The 23893-nt window shown below is 40.4% G+C and overlaps 1 long non-coding RNA gene across 1 annotated transcript; it reads left to right on the top strand.

Moving 5' to 3' along the window:
* Window positions 1–8887: 8887 nt before the first annotated feature.
* LOC141580133 (uncharacterized) lies at window positions 8888–13541 on the top strand. The gene is made up of 3 exons (XR_012512237.1): window positions 8888–10552; window positions 10718–10815; window positions 12757–13541. It is a non-coding gene; the product is annotated as an uncharacterized LOC141580133 (long non-coding RNA).
* Window positions 13542–23893: the final 10352 nt, after the last annotated feature.

The raw sequence follows: 23893 nt of genomic DNA, 5'->3' as shown, positions 1-23893 counted from the left end.
CAGGCTGGAGTGCAGTGGCGAGATCTCAGCTCATTGCAACTCTGCCTCCCAGGTTCAAGCAATTGTCATGTCTCAGCCTCCCAAGTAACTAAGATCACATGTGTGCACCTCCTGCCTGGCTAATTTTTTTTTTTTTTTTTTTTTTTTTTTTTTGTATTTTCAGTAGAGACGGGGTTTCAGCATTTAACTAGGCTGGTCTCAAACTCCTGGCCTCAAGCAATCCACCAGCCTCAGCCTCCCAAAGTCCTGAGAATATAGGCGTAAGCCATCACACCCAGCTGCCCTTGATTTTTATTCACAGTGTTTCTGTTTAACACCATCCTAGCTGCAGTTCTGTAGGATTTTGTGTGACCATTTCACGTCCTCTATCTTCTGAGCAATGACAGGCAGTAGTGTGTCTGGGAGAGTCTGGGCCACATTGAGGACATTTGGCAAAAACAGTTAAGGAAAAAGCCATAGAAACGTCATGGGAACAAAGTTTAGAAGTGATGGGGGACATCAGTCTTTACTGTTAGGAATCTCATGCAACTAAAAGCAGCATCCCTGATTAACTTGTTTGTTATCTACTTGGCAAAACAGAGAAAACCCGTAGGAATTTCAGCATTGTACCTGTCTTATCTCTTGCACACATTTCTCTCTCATTTAATGACTGGCCATGCCAGAGGCTGTTTTGCTGCTAACTCCTCTGCCAAACTCAGTATTTTAATGTATTAGCTGTTATTGCACATATGACTAGAATCTCTTTTTATATGTTTGTAGCTTTCCTCTTGTGTCTGCGAAAGTCATCCTTTGGTTAACAGAACCATCTTTTATTCACTTTCACCCAAAATTACAGTTCATAGCATAATACTTCAGGAAGGGAAAATTTTGAGGCATCCTCTTTATAAACCACCTATATTTGTAAGGATGCCAGGGAATCAATGGCAGTAAATAAGTTTAAAGAAAGAAAAGAAGTCTCAGCTTAAATTGGGACTGAGACTCAGTTTTGCTCAGATTCATGTGGGAGATGACTTTTTTTGATTCCCACCATTTATTTGTATTAGTTTCTTTCTTCCTTTCTCTTTTTCTTTCTCCCTCTTTCTTCATTCCTTCCCTTTCTTCCTTCCTTCCTTTTTCTCTCTCTTTCCCTCCCTCCCTCCCACTCTCCCTCTGTTTCTCTCTCTCTCTCTCTCTCTCTTTCTTTCTTTCTCTTTCTCTTTCTTTCAATGGAGTCTCACTCTGTCATCCAGGCTGGAGTGCAGCGTCATGATCACAGCTCACTGCAGCCTTATCTTTCTGGGGTCAAGTGGTCCTCCCACCTCAGCCTCCTGAGTAGCTGGGACTACAGGTGCATGTCACCATGCCCGGCTAATTTTTTTGTTTGTTTGTTTGGAGAGATGGGGTTTTGTCATGTTGCCCAGGCTGGTCTTGAACTCCTGGGCTCAAGCCATTCACCCGCCTCAGCCCACAAAGTGCTGGAATTGCAGGCATGACCCACCACACCCAGACTAGCTTCCAGTCTTTTCAAATTTTCTTTAGAAATCTCCATTTTGTATCCATAATCTCATTTTTACGTATCATCAACAAAAACCATGTTTAGATTGCTGTTTCATAGGTTTTAAAAAATCAGCTATGATTTCATTTTATTTAAAAGCCTTTATTAAGGGTACCAACTTTTCTTATTTCTTCACAATGCCTTCTAATTTTCATTATATATGCATACATATCCCCAATGAATTCATATATATGTATAAAGTTTTCATAAAGCTGTAATAACAGTATGTTTACAAAATTTTTGAAATTTTTTTTTACTTAAAAGTGTTATAAATTCTCTAAGATGGACACCTGATGTAATGCTTGCAGGAATGTAAATGAATACATTTCTGGGAAACAACTTGATAGAACATATCAAACTCATAAAAGAGGACTGTAATCAAGAAGGGATGGGGTGCATTCTGCGGGACCAGTAATGTTCTGCTTCTTGACCTAGGTGGTGGATACATGGTTTTTTACTTTTTAACTGTTAAAAAGTATTTATGTAAATTGTATGTTATGTTGTATTTCACAATTCAAAAATTATTTTAAAATGTACATTTGGTTATTCATTTCAAATAATTCTTTCTACATTTAAAAAGAGTGTAAGTGATGATTTTAAAGCATTGATTATAACAGCAAATACCAAATACAACAGCTAGGGTTTGATTAAATAAAGCAGAGCATATCCAGATGATGGAATACTAAGCATCTTTTATAAAATGACATGTAAATAAATACATATTAAGATACAGGCTGTTCATAACATGAAGGGGAAAAAAATTGCACAAACTATGTTCAGTAAGTTCTTTTACTTAAAAAGTTATATAATCCATGTGTTAAGAAGAATTTCTAGAGCTATATAAACCAAAGTATGGAGTGAAATTGTAGTAAGCATTTTATTTCTCTTTGTTTATATTTTCTAATTTTTCTAAATGAACTTATTTTGCTATTTTGATTAAAAAAAGCGATTTAAAAGAAATTTTAAGCTCATTTATTTCTTCATTCAGTAGCAAGTCTTAGCATTATTTCTCAGTTTGGGCCTTTTAAAAAATAGTAATTAAAATATACATTTTACAAGAACAACCACATTCTCTTCATAGCCCTTACATTTTGAAATAATGTATTTTATTTGTTGACAGTTTGGGTGAGGTCAGAGAGACTTTTTTTTCAAGTTTAAATTTCAAGTTTCAAGTGTTAATTTTTATATAAAATTATTTCCTAATTAAAAGTTTGTACTTTAAGAAAAGAGATCTACCTTTATGTTTTTTTAAAGAAAAAAACTATGATTTTTTTTTTAAAACAAATTAGGCAATATTTTTATTGTATTTTTAAATATTGCTTATTCATAAATCCTTCCATCTTTTAGATTAAGGTCTAATTTGTGAGTACTACTCAGGTCATTAATTTCACAATTACTATTATATTATTAAATTTCTCTTTAGAGGTACTTAATGTCATATTTTCAAAAGGAAATAAGACACATGTAAACCAGGATACGGAGGAAATGCAGCGTGAAATGTACCATTGCTGCGGTTAACCACAGCAGCCACTGGGTGTCTCCACCGCTTCACACCAGCCACTATCTCTGATGGAAGTTTCCAACGAAAACAGGAGATGAAGAGCATAGCTTTATTTACAGAATTCTTAATTAGGAACTGATGCAGCATTTACTTGCCAGACATTTTATTTAGAAACAGTTCTGCTCATGTAGGCAATATTTTCTTGAGTTCTTTGATAATTGGGCATTTGATTTGCCAAGGAGAGGAAGGGAAATATTTATTATTTTTCTTAACATCCTATCATTTCCTATTCAAATTTTCAAAACGGAAACAAAAATTCTTCATTTGTGACATGCTGGCCATTTTCAGAGCTACCATTTTCAGAGTTCTGTAATGAAATAACTCCAGTAAAAGCAAGAAAAGTTACCACTAGACAGGAATATGGTATGTTTTTCTTTTGAAAAAATAGAAAACTACATTGCTAGTAGCTTTCTACCTCTAAGAAGTGTCACTGCAACCCAAAAGGGCTAGTGAATAGAAGAAAAAGACGGGAATCAGCCACAAAGTAGTAGAACTGGCCTCTGGGTAAGTGATCTTTAAAGCTAAGTCTCTACTGGGTGGGGTGGCTCTCACCTGTAATCCCAGCACTTTAAGAGGCCGAGGTGTGCAGATCACTTGAGCTCAGGAGTTCCAGACTAGCCTGGGCAACATGTGAAACCCCATCTCTACTAAAAACACAAAAATTAGCTGGGTGCAGTGGTGCACTACTGTAGCCCCAGCTATTCAAGAGGCTGAGATGGGAAAATCGCCTGAGCCCAGGAGGTTGAGGTTGTAGTGATCACATCACTGCACCCCAGCCTGGGCGACAGAGCCTATCTCAAAAGAAAAAAAAAAAAAAAAGCTAACCACTAACCATTCCTGGGATTGCAGATCTAAACCTTGGGACTGACTATAATTTAGAAACTTAACCTCAATTAGTGTTTCTAGATGCCATTAAATTTGCAATTTGTTCATTTAGGGTACATTTTTTTCTTCATCCTGACTTCTTTTAATTTTTCCACTCCAGACCTACCACTTTCTTCTATGTCCTTAATTTATTCTGCCCTCTACCATTGCCATTTTTATCTTTTCTTTGCTGCTCCTTTTCATTTGCTTGGTTGAGTAGATAAATTTTGAATGAGCGTCATTGTTTTTAAAAAATCCTACTTTAGCCCCAAATCATTCCATCAGAAGAAAGGAATTCTAGAAATTTAACATAAATGGTTCAAAGTTTTAAAAGCCCCCTCTACACAAATACAATTGCGTACTTCAGCCAGCATTCACTGCAATATAATAAATTGGCTATATAACTGATGTACTTATCTGCTTAAGGAAACTAATGAATGGTGGAATCAGGAGAAAAAATCTTGAATTCAAACAGCAGCGAAGTTATAGAGAGAACATATTTTTCATTGTACAAACTATAAGTAGAGTAAATAAACACAGAGCTAGGTGTAGGTAACAGAACTTCAAATTGGAAAGTAGAATTTAAATATCAAGTTCACCTTATCAGGAAAATATATAGTCATGAGTTAAAGAATACAGTTTTAAATATTCAAATAAATGAGGGGGAAGAAATAATATAAGATTATGGATCCCAGATTTGACATTAATTTCATATCATGTACTTAATTCACAGAATTCTTTTCAGAGGGGAAAGGAATAAGAAATCTCATAGGTGATCAGGGAGAGAGTGGATCTCAGCTGTCATTCTACCATGTGAAGATAAATCCACACAAAATTCTACATAGCCTTCTGCAATTTACTATTTTTACTTAACATTTTATTTTTAATATTAAATGCTACATTTCATTTTTAAATATAGTAATGCTACATTAAATTTTTAAAATATAGTAATGCTACATTTACCATCAATCTTCGTTTGCTTTAATTTAGACCTTAAGCTCAATTTTCCCTACTTTTGCTTGTTCACTGGACAATCTGGCTACATAAAAATTTATATCTTCTGGAGAGAATGAAGGATTTCAGACAATTTACTGAAACACAGCTGTGATTTTAATCTCATCTATTTAGCATGAAGAAACAGATTAAGAAAAAAAGGCATATTTTCAGAATTTATTATGTAGTTTTAAAAGATAAAGACACATGCATTTTTATGTTCATCACAGCACTATTCACAATAGCAAAGACATGGAATCAACCTAAATGTTCACCAATGGTAGACTGGATAAAGAAAATGTGGCACTTATACACTATGGAATTCTACGCAGCCGTAAAAAAGAATGAGATCATATCCTTTGCAGGGACATGGATGGAGCTGGAAGCCATTATCCTGAGTAAACATAGGAACAAAAAACCAAATAGGCAATGTTTCCACTTATATGTGGGAGCTAAACAACAAGAACACATGGATACTAGGAGGGGAAAAGCAGACACTGGGGCCTGCTTGAAGGGGGAGTGGGGAAGAGGGAGGGCAGCACAAAAGAATACGGATCGGTTACTATGTTTTGGGTACTATGTTTAGTACCTGGGTGACAAAATTACTTCTACACAAAACCCCTGTTACACACAGTCTACCTATATAACAAACTTGCACATGTATCCCTGAACCTAAAATACACGTTTAAAAAAAAGATAAAATAAAAATAATCTGAGCTATTCAAGTAATGACGCAAAAGTTTTTCTGTATGTTATGAAGAGCAGTAAATGCATTACTAAGCAGCTAGGCTGAGATAAGGGTAAGAGGAGAGAGGTTTGGTGCTAGGATTGAGTGGTCCTGTAGTCTAGCCCTGACTGCTGTCACAATTCATTTAACTTCTTTGGGCTCTCCATTTTCTCATCTATAAAATTAATCAATAGGCCGGGTGCAGTGGCTAATGTTTGTAATTACGGCACTTTGGGAGGCCGAAGTGGGTGAATCATCTGAGGTCAGGAGTTTAAGACTAGCCTGGCCAACATGGTGAAACCTCATCTCTACTAAAAATACAAAAATTAGCTGGGCATGGTGGGGGCACATGCCTGTAATACCAGATACTCAGGAGGCTGAGGCAGAAGAATCACTTGAATGTGGGAAGTGGAAGTTGCAGTGAGCCAAGATTGCGCCACTGCACTCCAGGCTGGGCAACAGAGTAAGACTCTGTCTCAAAAAATAAAATAAAATAAGTTGGACTAAATGCTCTTGGTGCTAATTTTCAATGATCTGTGAAATCATAAAATAAAAGCCATAAAGACTAAAAATTGATTCAGCTCACATGCTTTCATTTTCTGTATGAAATAAATTTTCATTGTGATGTGTTGGTAGGGAAAGTACATAGTGTATGAATGCCCGTTTTTTTTAGGACATAGAGTATATTTGACTATTTAGCTTATTATATAGCCATATAGTTATAGTTTTGCCTACATTACACATTTTGTTCACATCTATAATTTATTTACTTCTGAGTCCTTGCTGATAGGCCCCTGCCATGATTATGATATTGCTTTTGTGGTAAAATAAGATCCACTTCTGTGATCTGTGCCATGGAGATTCAGGAGCACATTCTAGGGAGACTCTATGTAGGTGAATGATAAGGACTACTGATGTAGACGTACTGTGTTAGAATCACCTGCAGATTATTTGGTAGCTTTTTGTTTGTTTGCTATTCTTGGGTCCTTCTGTTATAAGGATAGGACCATTTACTAAAACTGCAACCTGCAGAATCCCCCTCAATCTTTTTAATATTTGTAGCTTTTTTTTTAAAAAAAAGTTACTCCTGCTGGAATGGGAATTTCTTCAATCTTTTATCAGGAAAACAACAACTGAATTTTAGAGGTTTTTTTTTTTTTTAATTCCTGATCACAGATACAAATATTTAATTGTGTCTGGAAAATAGTTGAGTATAATAAAAAATATAATGCTCCTTAAAACATTGAGAGCTTTATAGTAACACAAACGATGCCACACCCAACCCACCTCCCTAAGCCTCCCACTGTTACCAACTCTTGTCCACAATTTCAAAAAAGACAACCTAAAATTCTTTTTAAACTTTATGTTGAAGCCAATTTAAAAGTGTGATCAGGGTTATAAACAATACCTGTGCAAAAGCTATAAATTTTGGTGATTGCCCAGGCATTTAAAATCTTTTTTTTAACCAGTATTTCCTTTCTAAAAATATACATTTATATGAATGATGGATTATTTGTTATGATTTGCCTTTGAATAACCCTTTTCCCTTTCTTTGTCATGGAGGGAATAATCCCAATTTATTGCTGGGGGAGTTGTCCTGTATTGTCTTATTTCAAAAAGAAACAATTTACTTTTGTGAAAAACCATCCTAGCCCACAACATTTTAGCACACTGTTTCTCAAGATGTTTGCACTCATAGTCACCAATTGTATCATTTATTTGGGATATGATAACATTATGTCTGAAGCTCATGTTAAAGCTATAGGTTTTTGTTTGTTTTTGCGATCCGCATATCATCCTTACCTCCATGTACTTCACTAATTAAGGAATTAGAAGACTTCCTCTCTGAATTTTATTCTCATTAATTTTTCTAGAATATTAATCTATTAAATAAAATGGGTTGTTAAAGTATGTTAAGTGTGTAGGGCATGTAACCAGTCGAATGTCAAGGTTCTGAGTAGGTTAGATTTCATGGTCAAGTATAATCTTTTAACATTCGCAATCTCATTCTTACATATTCCCATCCCCCTGAAGTCTTTCATTTCACTCCTATTCATTCTTACTTACTCCTACTAATATCTCCATTTAGATTCTCTCATCTGACCTTTCCCATACCTCTTGACTCACAATAAGTTTTGTTTTCCCTACTTAACATTAGTTACATCTACTCTGAACTGTAGACATTTTTTTTTTACCCAAAACCCAGTAAAGCAAACACTGTCAACCTGTAAAAAAAAAAAAAAAAAAAAAAAAAGTGCTGCAAATGGTGGAGGGCAGATAAGCAGGTGGTAGCAAAAGCATTCTAGTGCAAAAGAATCTGAGCCAGGCTGGGAACCTGCTGGGCTGGCCTGGCTCAGAGGTGGTAAGAGAAGGCAACAGGAGGCAGGAGGTGGCCCCATCTACCGTCTCTCCCCAGAGCAGGAAAGAGTGGGGGTACTCCCTACCCCAAAGCAGCAAGGGGGGAAATTATCTAAGGAAGAGTCCCAGCAAGATCAAGTATCGGTGCCATGTCCAAGGGGTCAGAGAAACGATCAAATCAGTGTGGTAGGGCCACGAGTTTACCTTGTGGTTTGGCTGTCTGTCGCTGTATGGAAGTGCCAACAGCTGAGCTGAGAGCTGCCAAGAGAGGCAGGCAGAAAGTAGGTGTGTTAGAGATTTGGGGCCTGCCTGGAAGTGAAATGTGATGGCAGAAGAAGACACAACAGGAGTTGTTGAGCCATCAGTTGGAAAGTGAACAGCAGAACTGGCAGTGGCTGCTGGGCCTGTTGAGGCACAAGGAGTGACAAAGACTGACAGCTGTAGGGCAAGACAGACCAAATTGGCCAGAACAACAGCAGAGGGCCACACTGGGCTTTAATTCAGGAATCCTGGTGGAGGCAATAATGAGAGAGAAAAGATGAGACACAGCAGGTAAGTCAAGGCAGTGGTCAGGATGGAAGGAGACAGGCTGGCCAGATGGCTGTTAACTGAGTGGTGTGTCCGACTTTCCAGCATCAACTGAATAGCCAAATTAAAATGTAAGTCACCTTAAGCCAAAGTCAATTTTAATTCTATACTTTGCTGGTGATACACAGTCATTAACTGTATCAATAACGCACATTCAACTCATTCTACAATGGGGGCAATTGTAATTTTGGCAAAACCAAGGAACTTTTTTTTTTTTTTTTTTTTTTTGAGATGGAGTCTTGCTCTGTCACCCAGGCGGAAGTGCAGTGGCACAATCTCAGCTCACTGCAGCCTTCACCTTCCAGGTTCAAGCAATCCTCATGCCTCAGCCTCCGGCGTAGCTGGAACTACAGGTGTACGCCGCCACACCCGGCTAATTTTTGTATTTTGTAGTAGAGACAGGTTTTCACCATGTTGGCCTGGATGGTCTGGATCTCCTGATGTCATGATTCACCTGCCTCAGCCTTCCAAAGTGCTGGGATTACAGGCATGAGCCACCGCGTAAAGCGGAATTTTTTTTTTTTTTTTTTTTTTTTTGAGATGGCATCTTGCTCTGCCGACCAGGCTTAAGTGCAGTGGTGCAATCTTGGCTCACTGCAACCTCCTCCTCTCAGGTTCAAGCGATTCTCCTGCCTCAGCCTCCTGTGTTGCTGGGGTTATAGGCGCACACAACCACTCCGGGCTAAATTTTCTATTTTTAGTAGAGATGGAGTTTCACCATGTTGGTCAGGCTGGTCTCGAGCTCCGGACCTCATGATCCACCCACTTGGCCTCCCAAAGTGCTGGGATTACAATATGAGCCACTGTGCCCAGCTGAACTATTTTTTTAACTGATGCACATTAATAAGATTTAGAAATTCTTGAGATTTAACTGACAGTGTTGAGATTCATACAACTTTATGTTGAGAATTCTCTTTCCAGGGAATTATTTATTTCAATTAGTCACATTTTTATCTTCTACCGAAGTGTCAGTTTAGTGTAAATAACTGCCATTTGAATACTAACATAATCTTTTTCTTTGTATAAAAAATACAAAAAGATTGTTTATGTGTGTGTGTACACATACGTGTCAAGACTAAAAATTAAGCACTGGCTTAAGTCTTTGGCAAAGGACAAACGGTTGGCAAGTTCACAAATTAGGATTTATAATTCCATCATGAAGTTGACTACATTGTTAGTTTAAAGAAGATTATGAGTGTCAGCACATAAAAAGGTAATCCTGTCTCAGTTGTAGTTACAGATTGCAAGTCCTGTGTCAATTCACATTTTAGCCAGCAGATACTAATGACCACTGAAAGTAGATGTTTAGAAATGAAAGTGTAAACACAATCCTTGTTGATTAATAAGCTTATTGTATTTCCTTGTTGTGATTCAAGCAAATATTTGATTATCTTTAGATTGATCCATAGTATATTCAGCAGTATCATGAGCACATAATTTTTGTTGATGATCTGTCCAAAGTTTCTATCAATCCATCCTACCAGCAGAGACAAGTGTTAGAGTTATTGCTGCCTGAGTTATAACAGCTGCCCTGAGAATCTTGTCTGAACGACAAGTTAACTGCTGTTTCCAGTTATATCTGGTCTTTCCCACCCCCAAACATACACAAAAGATTTTTGTCATTCTTGGCATTGGACAGCAGAAGTGGTAAGACATGCCAGCAGAACTCCAAAGGCAGACTGTCCTTCCACCTGTTTTATGCTATAAGACAAACTTCCAAGTGCGAGGTGGTGTGGAGAGCTGTTTCCTTGAATGGCAGCTGAAAGCACCAGCGGGATCCTTGGCAGCAATGCCCAGGCACTGAAGCCGGGCATTCAGGAGAGCTAAATGGAGAAAAGAAACTTGAGCAAACTGCTTCCTGGAACACTGAGAACCTGAATGGGAAATTAAGAAGAACCAGATTCTTTCTATTCTTCCACTAGCCAAGGTCAGATTTCCAAACTCCTATTGATTCTAATCTTTCCCAAACAGTGCTGTGAAAATGTATGAAAGTAATAAAAATAATCCTTTTTCTGTTAAAAAAAAAAAATGCTGTTACTTGCTGTTTTGTTATGCTCTTGCTTGAGAATTTTCCCCCCCCATCTTAAAGCAGCAACTACAGAATGGGGAAATCAAGCAAAACCGTGGTGAAGAGATTCATTTAAAGAGGACAAGTGATTTATTCTACATCTCAGAAGACAGCTCCTTAAGGTGAGAGGTGTTGGCTATGCCAGCCTTCATGGTGCCTCTTTTGATGTTATCTTAGCAAAAAGCGGGGGCTAATCATCCCTAGTTTGAGAGACTTTGAACCAGGAATAACTGTCACAGTAAAAGACCCATTAACAGTAAGGAGGGTAAATGGATAGCAAAAAAACCTAGGAGAATCCACAGGCTTTTGTTAATTCTATTCCATCTGCTTGGTGTTTCTGGAACTCTAGTCTCAAACTTAGAATACCCAGAATCCCAACAGTTGAGGAAAATAATAACCAGTGTCTGGGGGTAAGGTTGGAGAGGAAATCAAGAGTATAAAGATGATAATTCTTCCAGTTATTTTCAGTTTTTCCTGAAACTGAGGCTTCCTGAAACTTAGTTTTTAGGAAACCTAAAGATGAGTGTTTATTTACTTAAAATACAGCCTCAAGAATACTTTTAGTTATAAAAAAATTCTTGACTCTTTGATTTCCTCTTGGGAAGATTATTATTTAACAAAAATATTTATTTATAAACAAAATCTTTTAGAACAGGATTCTGTGGAGGAAATAGTCTTAAAAGGACTTTTTAGCAGTGATAAGAAACACTGCCCTAAAGAAAATTGTTTAAGGGGTATCATTTTCCAAATTGTTTTCATGAAAAATTTACAAACAGTGGCTAACTTCCCACTGTACTGTGTATCTAATTCAATCAAAATATTGAAGATTTAAAAAGATTGTAGGCCAGGCGCGGTGGATCACATCTGTAATCCCAGCACTTTGGGAGGCTAAGGTGGGCGGATCACCTGAGGTCGGGAGTTTGAGACCAGCCTGACCAACATGGAGAAACCCCATCTCTACTAAAAATACAAAATTAGCCAGGTGTGGTGGTACATGCCTGTAATACCTGCTACTTGGGAGGCTGAGGCAGGAGAATCACTTGAACCCGGGAGGCAGAGGTTGCATGAGCCGAGATTGTGCCATTGTACTCCAGCTTGGGCAACAAGAGCAAAACTCTACCTCAAAAAAAAAAAAAAAAAAAAAAAAAAAAAAAAAGGTTGTTAGAGTGGTTGTGGGAAATTCCAGAGTTGCTGCCACCAGCAGAGCCTTCCTTTACTGAGTGTCTAAGTGCGTGTCTAAGTGCGAGTATAACAAATCCCAGACACCAGCTTTATTGGCCAGTGGTTTAAGGAAATAGTAAAAAGTCAGTAAAAATCTTGCTTGAACCAGGAAGCCTCCTCACAGAATTGTGAATTCTTCAGAGAGGTTTTACCAAAGTAGGGGCAGAATGTGCATGCCATCTTTCAGGAATTCAAGAAATGTAGGCGACAATGTTTATTATTAGCGCTCCTCTCCGTCCATGAGCAAGAACAAAATTACTTGTAATGCTTGAAGCACATTCAACCATTAAATTAGACATTGCTCATGTACCTATCATATGCCAGGCTGTGTGCTAAGAGCTGGGGATCTGAAGATGAGTAAAATGTACACTGCCACAATCAGGATTGGCAACAACTGGCCTAGGAAGGAGGCTCACCTGCATTGCCTGGATAACAAGCCAACTGGCACCTGAGGCCCTCAATCTAATCCCCACATGAGGGGTCCATCCAAACTGCCCATGGGACCAGTTTCTCCCTTCCATGGACCCCAATGCCTTTAGGTGCTGAACAGTTGACTTTCCCAGGAAACTCAGAGAGCTGGTGTCTAACCCCACACTGACGTTACTCAAGAAGTCTGATTGTCTTCTCACCCACTGGGTTGTTCTCACGCTTGCCCTATAAGAAGGAAAGCTGCAAGGGGACAAAGTCCCGCCCCTGGGATACCCACCATCTGTGCATCCAAGATAATTTTGGCCCATCTCTTCTCTTTGTTTGTTAATTCTTGCTTTGTAAATTTCTTCCAATAGAGCCCATGAGATTTCATGGAAATCATTACAAAATAATAAACCTTTTTTGTGTGACAGGTGATGAGCACAAAAGGATCCATCTTATCCAGTGCTTGCCAGCTTCTGTAATACTACTCACATGTTCCAGAACCAATCCTGTCCTTTGACAAGAAGGATTTAATTATCAGTTCTGGTGGTGACTGGCTAGAGAGAGGAAGAAACACTTCAAGGACTCTGCCGCCATTCCCAGATGGGGAGTGCAGAGTTTGTACCATGGAACTCCAGGGTTCCTTCTCTAACAGTTACTCTGTGGCAGTGCCTGTTTTGAACCTCCCTTAACTACTGATTGTATAGATGTTTGTTTCATTTGTTCATCTGTTTGATCACTATTAGAGCTGTTTTAAGCCTTAAGAGAGATAGTGGACTAGAAAGTACCTTGGAAAAGTATAAAGCTCAATCCAAGTAACATAACTTGAATATCAAATATGTATTTACTATAGATTATCAGTTCCATTCATTTTTTCTGTTTTTAAACTAGGAACTTATGAAGCCTAAAATATAAAATGTATATATATGGATATGCTCTGAAGTGAGGTGGAGGTATAGAAATTGACACTGTGATATTGCTCTATAGCTTTGCAAGACGTTAGCATTGGGAGGAATTGCTTGAAGGATACAAGGGAAAGCTCTGTCTTATTTCTTACAACAGCATGTGAATCTACAGTTATCTCAAAATAAAAATTTAATTAACAATAAATAAATCCAGAGCATGAATTTCTTATCCTGTCATTTTCCTCCTCCTGAAATTGCAGAATAGCTAAACAGAAACCTACCCATGACCACCAGCTGAGAGTCATTGGTGCCCGTATTAGTGGACATAGGCAGGTGTATCACGGTGCCTCCAGCCATGCATAATGGAAGATACTAACTCAATTGATATAAGCAAAGGAAAATACAGTGTATTATTTAATGAGACATCTTGAGTAGGGTAGTCCTAGGGTCAGTTGATTCAGCAACTTGATTCATAATCAAGAACCCTCAATCTATCAGTCTCATCCCCCAGGTGGCTCAAAGGTAGTTGCAAGGTGGCTGCTATCATGCCATGTCCTACATGCAGATATGAAAAGTATCTCTTTTCATAAGTCTCATTTTAAGCGCAAGGAAACACCTGCAGGCCTTTCTGCCACTCTTTTGACCCACTTATTTTATTATGGAACAAGTCACAAACGCCTCTTTAAGTGGATCACTTGGCCAGGAGGGAGAGCTTGCCATTATCCTTAGATGGAGAACAGGGCTGAGGGTTGTTATGCCTGAACATAAGCAGTGCTCTGCCAGTAAATAATTGCAGAGATGGGGCAATAAATAGGCAACTCCTTATCAAGGAGCCATGGTAAAGCTTCAGGCCAGCTCAGAAGGTGATGAAGATGGAGTACACTCCATAGCAACCAGAACAACCAGAAGAAACACACTTTTACAGCCTGCTTCTGATTCCTCACCATGAGGACAATGGGTGCAGCATGTCACCACTGGTCCAGGAACTCAGAACTAGGTAAGGAGCAAGGGAGAGAGGATGCTATAACTGAAACACAGAGAATGAACTTTCTCCCAGGTGGCTTCAAGGGCTGTCCTTGTAAAAGATCTTGTCCTGGGTTTAAAGGTTAGCAAATTTTTTGTTTTGTTTTGTTTTGCCTGCATGAGGGTTGAGTTAAAGCAAAATAATGTTTAAGCATTATTTTTAAAATAAAATATTTTATGTTTTTGTTTTTTTAGGTCGATAGAGACAGGGTCTCTCTGTGTTGCCCAGGCCGGTCTTGAACACCTGGGCTCAAGGAATCCTCCTGCCTCAGCTCCCAAAGTGCTGGCATTACAGGCATGTGCCACCACACCCAACCCCTTAGAAGTCTTTTTACAAAGGAGAACATGAAACAGTTGCCTTTCAGATTATTTATTTCCTGGTCATCAAAGATTTCTTTCTGTATTTACCCAAAGGGGACAGGGGTCAGTCTGTGTATTGGAAGATGTACCCATATTTGGTCATATTTTGGAGGAGTACACAATTGCCCAAATAAGGGATATTTATTGCCTTCCTAACTGCAGACTCAAGGAGGCAGGGAGTTTGATATTTTCTCCAATGCCTGTCTGTATCCACATTGACTGTCACAGAGTACATGCTTAATAAATATTGATTGAACTAATTAAAAAATTTGATTCTCTACTCCCAAACTGTGAAAACCTGGAAGGTATATTCTTGCTGGATGGCAGCATGAACAAGACAGGAAGGGAGCTGAAGATATCTGTCTCAGTCATTCTCTGTGTCTGTCATATGCCCCACATGTGTAGTCCTAAATGCCACTGTGTCTCAGTTGGCTTCTATCGGGACTTAAGCCCCGTAGAGACAGCAGCTTGTAAAGTCTCAATCCCAGGGCAGCAAGAAGGTGAGCCAGGTGGAATCCTCCAGCTCAGGGAAGGTCTTCCCCATCTATGCATTGGAGGAAGGAGGAAGTGGGACAGTCATTCACCAGTCTAAATCTTACTGCTAAAATTAGACCAAGTGCCACATCTCCAAACCTGGAGACCCATGGTATCTGTCACACAGGCCAAAAATTGTTCTTCCCAGGGTGTGGACAGTGGAAGCTGTATAAACACTGACCAGCGAGTTCATCTACATTTAAAAAGGGTGAAGAAAATTGTTATTCCTTTCCCCTGGAGAAACTTTACAAATGACCTTGACAAAAACCCCTCAAAACCTATAGAATCAAATTGTATAATGCTCCTTTTATTCCCTTGCTTCTATTCCCTCCTTTCTCTTCTTTTTCTATTTCTTTTCTCCCCTCTTTGCCTATTTCTTAACGTTGCTCCCTCTTTCTTCCTGCTTGCCCAGCCTTTTTTCCTTTTCCCCCTTTAAGGTGATACTTTGAAACTGAAAGTATAGCTTAATATTTATCTAAAGCAGTTGTTTCTTTGTCTATGGTTCCCTGAGCCTTCAGAGAAAATAATTCTTCCATCCTAACTTGAATTTTATGATGGTTACCCAAAAACTTAAGGATACAAATATGTTCACATTGAATACAATAAAAGGAAAAAATAATAATCATATAACGACTAACATTTAAGCATTCCAGCCTCTACTATTTTAAAATTGGAGTTCAACTTGATGCCACTTATATCCGAACTCCTAAAATTACAGCCATCATCTGTGTTTTACAGGCTTCCTCTATCTATGCAGACATTTCCTGTTCTGTCTTCTCTTTCCCCAGAGACTCGTTACAACCTGCTTGTTGTTGGTTGGAGTTTATATCTGGGGAAGAGGGGACTGAGAAGCGGAGGAAGGGAGGAAGACATGAGATCTTGGCCCTAACCTCAACTGGCGTGTTTACTCTCATCCGACTGGGTTGACTTTAGAATGAAAATGTCTCCCCACTTAATTAATTGTAAATTAGTTATTCAAATATGTTTTTCAAAACTCAGTGTATCCATTTACAATTATGTATGTCACGCTTGTGCACAACATCACCAATTCTCAAACCCCAGAGCCGCAGATCTGAGGTCAGCAATTCCAGCAAACCTTTATGTAGTGCTTCCCATGCGCCAGGCACTGTGCAAAGCTCTTCATGTGTATTGAATTATTTCATCCTTCAACAGCTCTACAAGGAAGGTATCTTAGCTTGGCCTACCATTACAAAACACCATGGACTAGGTGGCTTAAACAACAAACATTTATCTTCTCACAGTTTCAGAAACTGGAAGTTCAAGACCAAAATATCAGCAGAGCTGGTGTCTGGTGACGGCTCTCTTCATAGGTGGCAGACAGCCACATTCTCACTGTGTGCTCACCTGGCCTTTCCTCTGTGCTCCTTAGAGTGAGTGAGCTCTCTGGTGTCTCTTCTTATACGGATACTAATTTATGGGATCACGGCTCCATCTTTAATACCTCATTCAGCCTTTATTACATCCTTAGAGCCACCATATCCAAATACAGCTACACTGGGGGTTAGGGTTTCAACATATGCATTTTAGGGGACAAATTCAGTCCACAATAGTAGGTAATATTGTCCTCCCCAATTTTCAGGTTAGGAAACTGAGGCCAGACAAGTTGAGTAATTTGCCCAATGTCGCACAAATAATAATTGGGAACACTGGGACCTGAACTCCAGTATCCATGCTCTTAACCACTAGGCTGTGCTCTCTCTCACCACAAGTCATGATGATGATCACGTTAGATGATGTTAGATCATGACTCACGATCTAACATCTAGCAGCCCATCAACATCATCAACATCTAACAAACCTAAACCTTTGAGCCTATTATAGAATCATCAAGAGTTTTGCCATGCTTTTTAGAAAAAAATTCCCTACAAGAATACAATCTCTCACTATTATTATTGCTTTAGAAACAGACTTCTATGTAACCAATTTGGAAAAAAATAACATATTTACTATCAACTGTCTGTTAAAATGCTTGTACATCTTGATTAGTAAACAAAGCTCCCCTATTTCTATATTCAAACTATTGAAACTCAACCACAGGAAAACAACTCATCTGAAAAGTGGGCAAAAGATCTTGACAAGACACATCAACAAAGAAGATATGCGGATAGTAAATAAGCATATGAAAAGATGCTTCACATCATATGTGATCAGGAAAATGCCAATCAAAACAATGAGATACCACTACAAGCACCTATAGGAATGGCCAAAATCCAGAATATGACAACCTCAAATGCTGCTACGGATGAGGAGAAACAAGAATTCTCATTCATTGCTTGTGAGAATGCAAAATGGTACAGCCACTTTGGAAGACAGGTTGGCAGTTACTTATAAAATTAAGTTTCCATATCATAACACAAGTAGATATAAATATAACCAGTGGTAGGTTTTTTTTTTAGATGCTCTAATGCTTCTTAAGAATTTAAAGCTTTTTAACCCAAATTTCTACTCATAAAGCTGGAACATTATAATTTGATGAGATTACCCTTAGAATTCTTGCCAGTCAGTGAAGAAACTGCTTTTACACCAACTCACAGATTGTGCCGTGTTCAAACACGTACTGAGGGGAATCTGATGAACTGTCTGGTAACAGTCTTAGGATTTTTAGTTAAAGGAGGTGAGGGCAGCACTGTATCAGATGAGAGCAAAGGTTCTGGAATCTGGATAGCCAGGCCTGAATCTTGACTCTGCTGGGTCCCTGAGCGAGTCGCTCAACCTGTCTGTGCTGTTTCCTCATTTGCAAAATGAAGTTATAGTAGCTTCTACTTTATGTGAGGATTGACTGAGAGGTTCCATGTTGAGTGTAAATTAAATAGTGCCTGGATAAGTATTCACTAAAGAATTGTGGGTTTTTTAACTGTAAATTTCCAAACAGTAGGTTTTTACTTTTTAAAAAAGTATTTTTATTCCCCAAACTCTCTAACAGGAAGTGACACCATCATTGTTAAATGAAAGAATGATAAATGTTTTGAGATGTCAGTGTTCCACCCCAACTCATTTTCAGTATTACTATTTTCACCAGGGAACAATAGAGGTGATATGGGAGGTGGGCAAGGAAGTGCTGGGTAGAGAAGGGCGGGGTTCCTGGAGAGGGCTCGACCCTCAGGCTTATGCCCAGGGACCTAAGTGAGCACAGGCACTCCTGTTTTTATGCCCAAATGTTGCATTTTCCAAGACCACTCTGGCCCGCCACACCCCCCATCCTGTGCCCATAAAAACTCTTGAGACCTTAGTGGGCATGGACACAAGCAGTTGGACGTGGAGAGGAGCAGAGGATCAGAGGAGCACACCAACAGGCACTAGCAGGTGCCCAGCAGGCCACTGAGGCAGGATGATGCAGAAAATTCAGTCAAGGGCAGTCAGAGGAGAGTCCAGCCACTGGACAGCCCGACTCCAGGGGAAGACTGCCTTCCCACTCCATCCCTCTTCTGGCTCCCCATCTACCTTGCTGAGAGCAACCTCCACCACTCAGTAAAACCTTGCACCCATCTTCCAAGCCCAAGTGTTATCCAATTCTTTCTGGTACACTAGGGCGAGAACTGAGGATAAGAAAACCCTCATCCTTGTGACAAGGCCGAGGGTCTAAATGAGCTGATTAACCCAAGCTGCCTGCAGACGTCAAAACTGAAAGAGCGCACTGTAACACACGCCTCCTGGGGCTTCAGGAGCTGTAAACACTCAACTCTAGACACTGCCAAGAGGTCAGAGCCCCAGAAGAGCTCCCCACGACCTGCTGTCTGCATGCTCCCCCTAGGGGTTTGAGCAGTGGGACACTGAAGAGGTGAGCCACACCCCTGTCACATGTCCTGCAAGAGGGGTAAGGGAACTTTCTGCAGAAGTTCTATTTTCAGGCAAAACCGGGCCTCACATGGGCAACAACGTTGCTAGATCTTGGGCCTTGCTCTTAAACCGCAGCTAGGTACCCGAGCCCTGTACAGGAAGTGGGGAGGAGCTCTTGCTTCTTCCCACAACAGACAGGTTCTTACACGTGCAGCTCCTGTATATTACATGACATCAGTGTGTATATAGGTTCTGTCTTTCGGGGGAAAGACATTGTAATGTGGAGCATTTCTCTTTAGAATCTACTTAAAACCAGATACTTCAGTGATTAGAGTGAATCAACACTACCAAGTAGCATATAAAATATATTTTGACTGGTCGAAACAAATTGTAGAATGTTAATATAGACACCCATCAGCACACCTACACTCCATAGACACAAGAGTATCTGTTTGCCTCTGTTGATATGGTTGGGAAGTTTTGCTTTGTGACTTGGGGAGTAGAACCAAGTGTTGCTGAGACAGCTAAGAACCAGGAGGAGGAGGTTGGAAGGATGGTATGGATTCTCTTCCTTCCTAGCTCTTTGGATTTGGTTTTAGACCCCAGTGGTTAGATGCATAAGAGTCAGAAAGTAGGGAAACTGTCCATAAAAAACCTTCATGGTTCTCAGTTCCAAGCAACATTGCCTCAGCTTCCAGGTGACAAAGTTTGGTTTAGAGCTGAGAAGAGAGGCCATTTTCCCTGCTTGTGCATAAAACCCTACTCTGCTCCGACAACCCGAGGACTGGCTGGGCTGGCAGGCCACTGCAAGATGCATGACACTGGCTTCCTCTTCTCAGGTGAAAGTCACCTGGGGTGCAAACAGTGGGTCCAGCACTGGGGGAGGCATGGTGACATTCCTGACAGACTCCTCCCAGAATCTACACACACTTCCGGTGGACTGGCTTCCCCCCACCCCCACCAGGCAGAACTGGGCAGGACTGTGTTTTTGGCTTAATCAGCACTGCTTTCATGAAGGTCTGTGACAGTGCTGAGAATTTCCAAGTGGCCCTGAAGACCTGGAGGAACCAGAGCAGGAGAGGAAGGACCAGGTAGATCCATGTGGTTACGGCAGCTGGTACATAAGCATGAATGACTTACCCCATTGGAGAAATAGCTGGAGGACACTGAGATCAAGCGAAGAGCATGTTGTTACCTTTGTAATTTGGAGATCAAAAGGAAATATAACCTGATTTTATATGGTCTGGAGAGCCCTGGACATGCTGTAATTAAACTATAATTGCAATTAATGGGTTACTTTACAAGTAACCTAATCTCATGAAAAAAAATTGGTGGCTTACAATAAAACAAGGAGATTGGTGACTTATATTAAAATAAAGGGATGACAGCCAGAGCCAAACATGTCTACGAATTTGAAAAACCAAGACTCAAGCAAAGAACGTTTGAATTGGATTATGCAAAAAAGAGGAAAAACACAAGCCCTGGAAGAATGAAACCTGCTTCACTGGGTACCTTTTAACCACAAGTTTCAGCGTTTCTTTCCAAGGAGAACTTATGGCTGGAAATATGGATAGAAGATGAACTGAGGACTTGTCTTGAACATTACATGGCACTGTACTAAAAACTGAGAAAAATGTCAGCCATTCCTATCAAAGGATGAGACGGTTGGTGGACATCAGCACCTTTAGCATCACTGCTGATTCCAGAGTATCCCGAGCTTTTGAGCCACGTCCAAACAGCCTTGTCAACCACTGCAGGATGCATGGCGCTGGCTTCCTCCTCTCAGGTGAGAGCCACCTGGTGTGCAGACAGTGGGTCCAGCACCCTGGGAGACACAGTGACAGCCCTGACAGACTCCTCCCAGAATCTACACACACTTCCACCGGACTGGTGACCCCCACATCCCCAGCAGGTTCCAATGAGAAACACCTTCTAAAGAACTCTCTCTTGTTAGAACAACTTCCCTGAGCACAGGAACCAGGGCAGCAATCAGCAGCAGCTCAGCTTGACTGTCTCCTACGGCCTATGTATGTCCCTTCAGTAGCTAAGGTGGTTTTACCTTCCTTTGGGTGTTAGCTGGTGAGTCATGGCCTCAAGGAAGCCTACACTGACTAGGCTGGGCCTTGTGTTGCCCTCTTTACTTCTTCATAATGAATAACAGTTGACATAGATTGTGTATTGAATTACTACAGATAATACAGGGAGGGCTCATGCCCATATATATTGTTCACTGATAGCCCTTCAAGGCCTAGCATAGTGCCTGGAACCGTGTTCCAGGTAACTTGGTGAATGTCAGCATCTCTGCAGAGCTTTCCCTACACGACTTACAGCTTAGGCTAAAGCACTTGATGTATTACCCACTCCTGCTGTTCATAGTTTTAACTAGTTATTTTTTAATATTATATAAGCAACATGAATACAAGTTCATTGTAAAAAAAAAATTCAAACACATATAAAAGCTACAGTCTTTTATATGTAAATTATGCCTAAATGAAGCTACTTTAAAAAAAAGCCATGGTCCCCCTTCAAAACGCCACATCAACCCAGTCCCATTCCTTTCCCAGACACAAACTCCAGAGTGTTTTAGTCAGAGTACAATTAGGAGGCAGAGCCATGCCAGATATGACATTGCAAACAGAGGGAATTTAACACAGATGGTGGGGAAGTTCAGTGGCCAGAGAGCAGCAGGAAACCACTATCAACCATGGGGCTGGAGAGCTAGAGGGAGGAAGCAGTTACCAGAGCCCAGGAGTTTGGGACACCTGGAAGAAACTGGGAACATGGCAGCCCTCCAGCTCAATCTGGAGCAGTGGAGGAGGCGGCTATCTGGCAGCAGGTGGAGACATGGGCAAGACCTGTCAGACAACATGTGAAGCAGAGAGAAAGGGAGACATAACCTGGCTTCTTCCCTTCTCGCATTCTCCAGTGTCCATCACTGGCTCTCTTTAGCCAGTCTGGAAATGAGCCTGGAAAATGTAGTTCCCAAGGATACAAAGCCCAGATAGAGGATGGTCTGGAATAGATCTGAGAGCAAGCAGACAAAAGGCCGGCATATGAAGTTTAAAATAAAACACATAAATAGCATCATGGCATATGTAATGTTCTAAATTTATCACTTACCATTTTTACAGAGATAAAATCTGATTAAAATGGCCATTGAGAGCAGGCTTGATCCACAGAATGAAGGGTACAGCAGGAGAGCACAGAGGCAGACAGCAAAGAAAGACATGCTACAGAAGGGCAGCCCCAGGGGCTGGGGTGGGTGCAGGTCTTGTTCCTTGGGAACCCGGCCTGATCTACTCTGCAGAGTGGGAGGAGGGCAGGGGCATGAGCTGACCAGAGCCCAGTAGTAGGATCAAAGACTCAGAAAGTTTAGAGCCTAAAGGAAACTTAGGTCTCCCATTTCAACTCACGATTTCTACAGAATAAGGAACTGAAATGCAGAAAGTGATGGGCCCGGCAGCCCAAAGTAACAACAGTTGTTTTTTTTTTTTTTTTTTTTTTTTTTTTTGTCATTTTTGGTTTTTTGGGGCATGGTGAAGGAGGTGTTAGGGGACAGTTTAGCACTGATTCCCTCTCTTCCTGCTGTGAGTCATTGAGCAGCCTAGCAGAAAAGCTGTGCGGAGAAATGAGGAGCTCTAGAGGCAGTCACGCTCATCTGTCCTGCCTGGGGGCCAGCGTTAGACAGCTGACATGTCTGCAAAGCGGAGTCACCAAAGGACATCTTTTTCTTAGAAACTCCCCTAGCCTCCAGAGTCTGGTTTTAATTGTCTTCGGCATAGTCTCGGAGCTTCCAGTAGGTCCTAGGGACTGTGCTAGATACAAAGATGAATGAGATAAGACAATGAACAAGAGACATGTTTCCAGGAGCGCTAAGCCTCACAGGGAATCAGAAGCGAATACAGGGGAACATGATGCAATGTGATAAATATAATGCCTGTGGCACAGAAGAGGAGTGGGTAATTGCTAGGCGAGGCAAAAGCAGGGAGCTGGGAAAAGAAGACTTCATAAAGGTAACACCAGAGAAGGTATTGAAGGAGGAATAGGAGATGTTCCAGACCACCAGCCCCAATGTTAATAACTGGATTAGGCCAGCCTTCCCCAGACACCACTACTATTCCTCAAGGATTTATATAGAAACTGTTCTTACCCATTTACCTCTCATTATGTAATGGGACCCCCCCCCACCACACACACACATATATTTGAAAGTATATGATAGATGAAATGAGTTCACTGCCTCATCAATCATGATCAGCAGAACCAGATTAAGACCTTCAGAGACTCTGAATACTGAAAAGTTGCTGGTGCTTCCATATGTAATTGAACACAGGGAACAATGCCATCACACACATGCCTGTAAGGAAGCCCAGCAAAGTTCTGGTTTTTCCTACAGTGACACCTTTTCTATGTTTTTGAAAATATCAGATAGCTAACTATGACCCAGGTAATGTTATTCTGATTGTTTTGGTGTCCCTCTCTGCCAGTGCTCATGTTTGCTTATGGGTGATCCCACACCAGAAACCCCAGGTGAGGTTGACCTCATAAGTTCATATTCCTATTCTTAACCAAATGGATGTAAAGTTGTTCTTTCACTTCCTCATATAGCACATGCATTATGACTTTGTTCTTTATCCCTTTCTGTCAACAAACACTCAGACTGCAACTCAGGAAGGCCACCTGAAGATCCAGTGGTCTGGTTAACCATAAAGAAAGACTGATGTGAGAAATGCTATTTCCTTATGCTAAGCTCAGCGGCTTGTAGCAAGAGGAAGACCACGTGACAGTGAGGTGTTTATGAGCACAGACTTTAAAAAACAGCTGCAGCTGAGTTCAATGTTTGCTCTTTCACTTAACCATATGATCTTGGGCAAGTTACTTTACACCTGTAAGCCCAAATTTTATCATCTATAGAATGTGCTTAATTATAGCACCAGCTGGGCATGGT

The sequence above is a fragment of the Saimiri boliviensis genome, chromosome 10, assembly GCF_048565385.1.
Source record: "Saimiri boliviensis isolate mSaiBol1 chromosome 10, mSaiBol1.pri, whole genome shotgun sequence".
Lineage (NCBI taxonomy): Eukaryota > Metazoa > Chordata > Mammalia > Primates > Cebidae > Saimiri > Saimiri boliviensis.
Note: the sequence above shows the minus strand (reverse complement) of the source record. Positions and strands in the feature narration are given on the sequence as shown.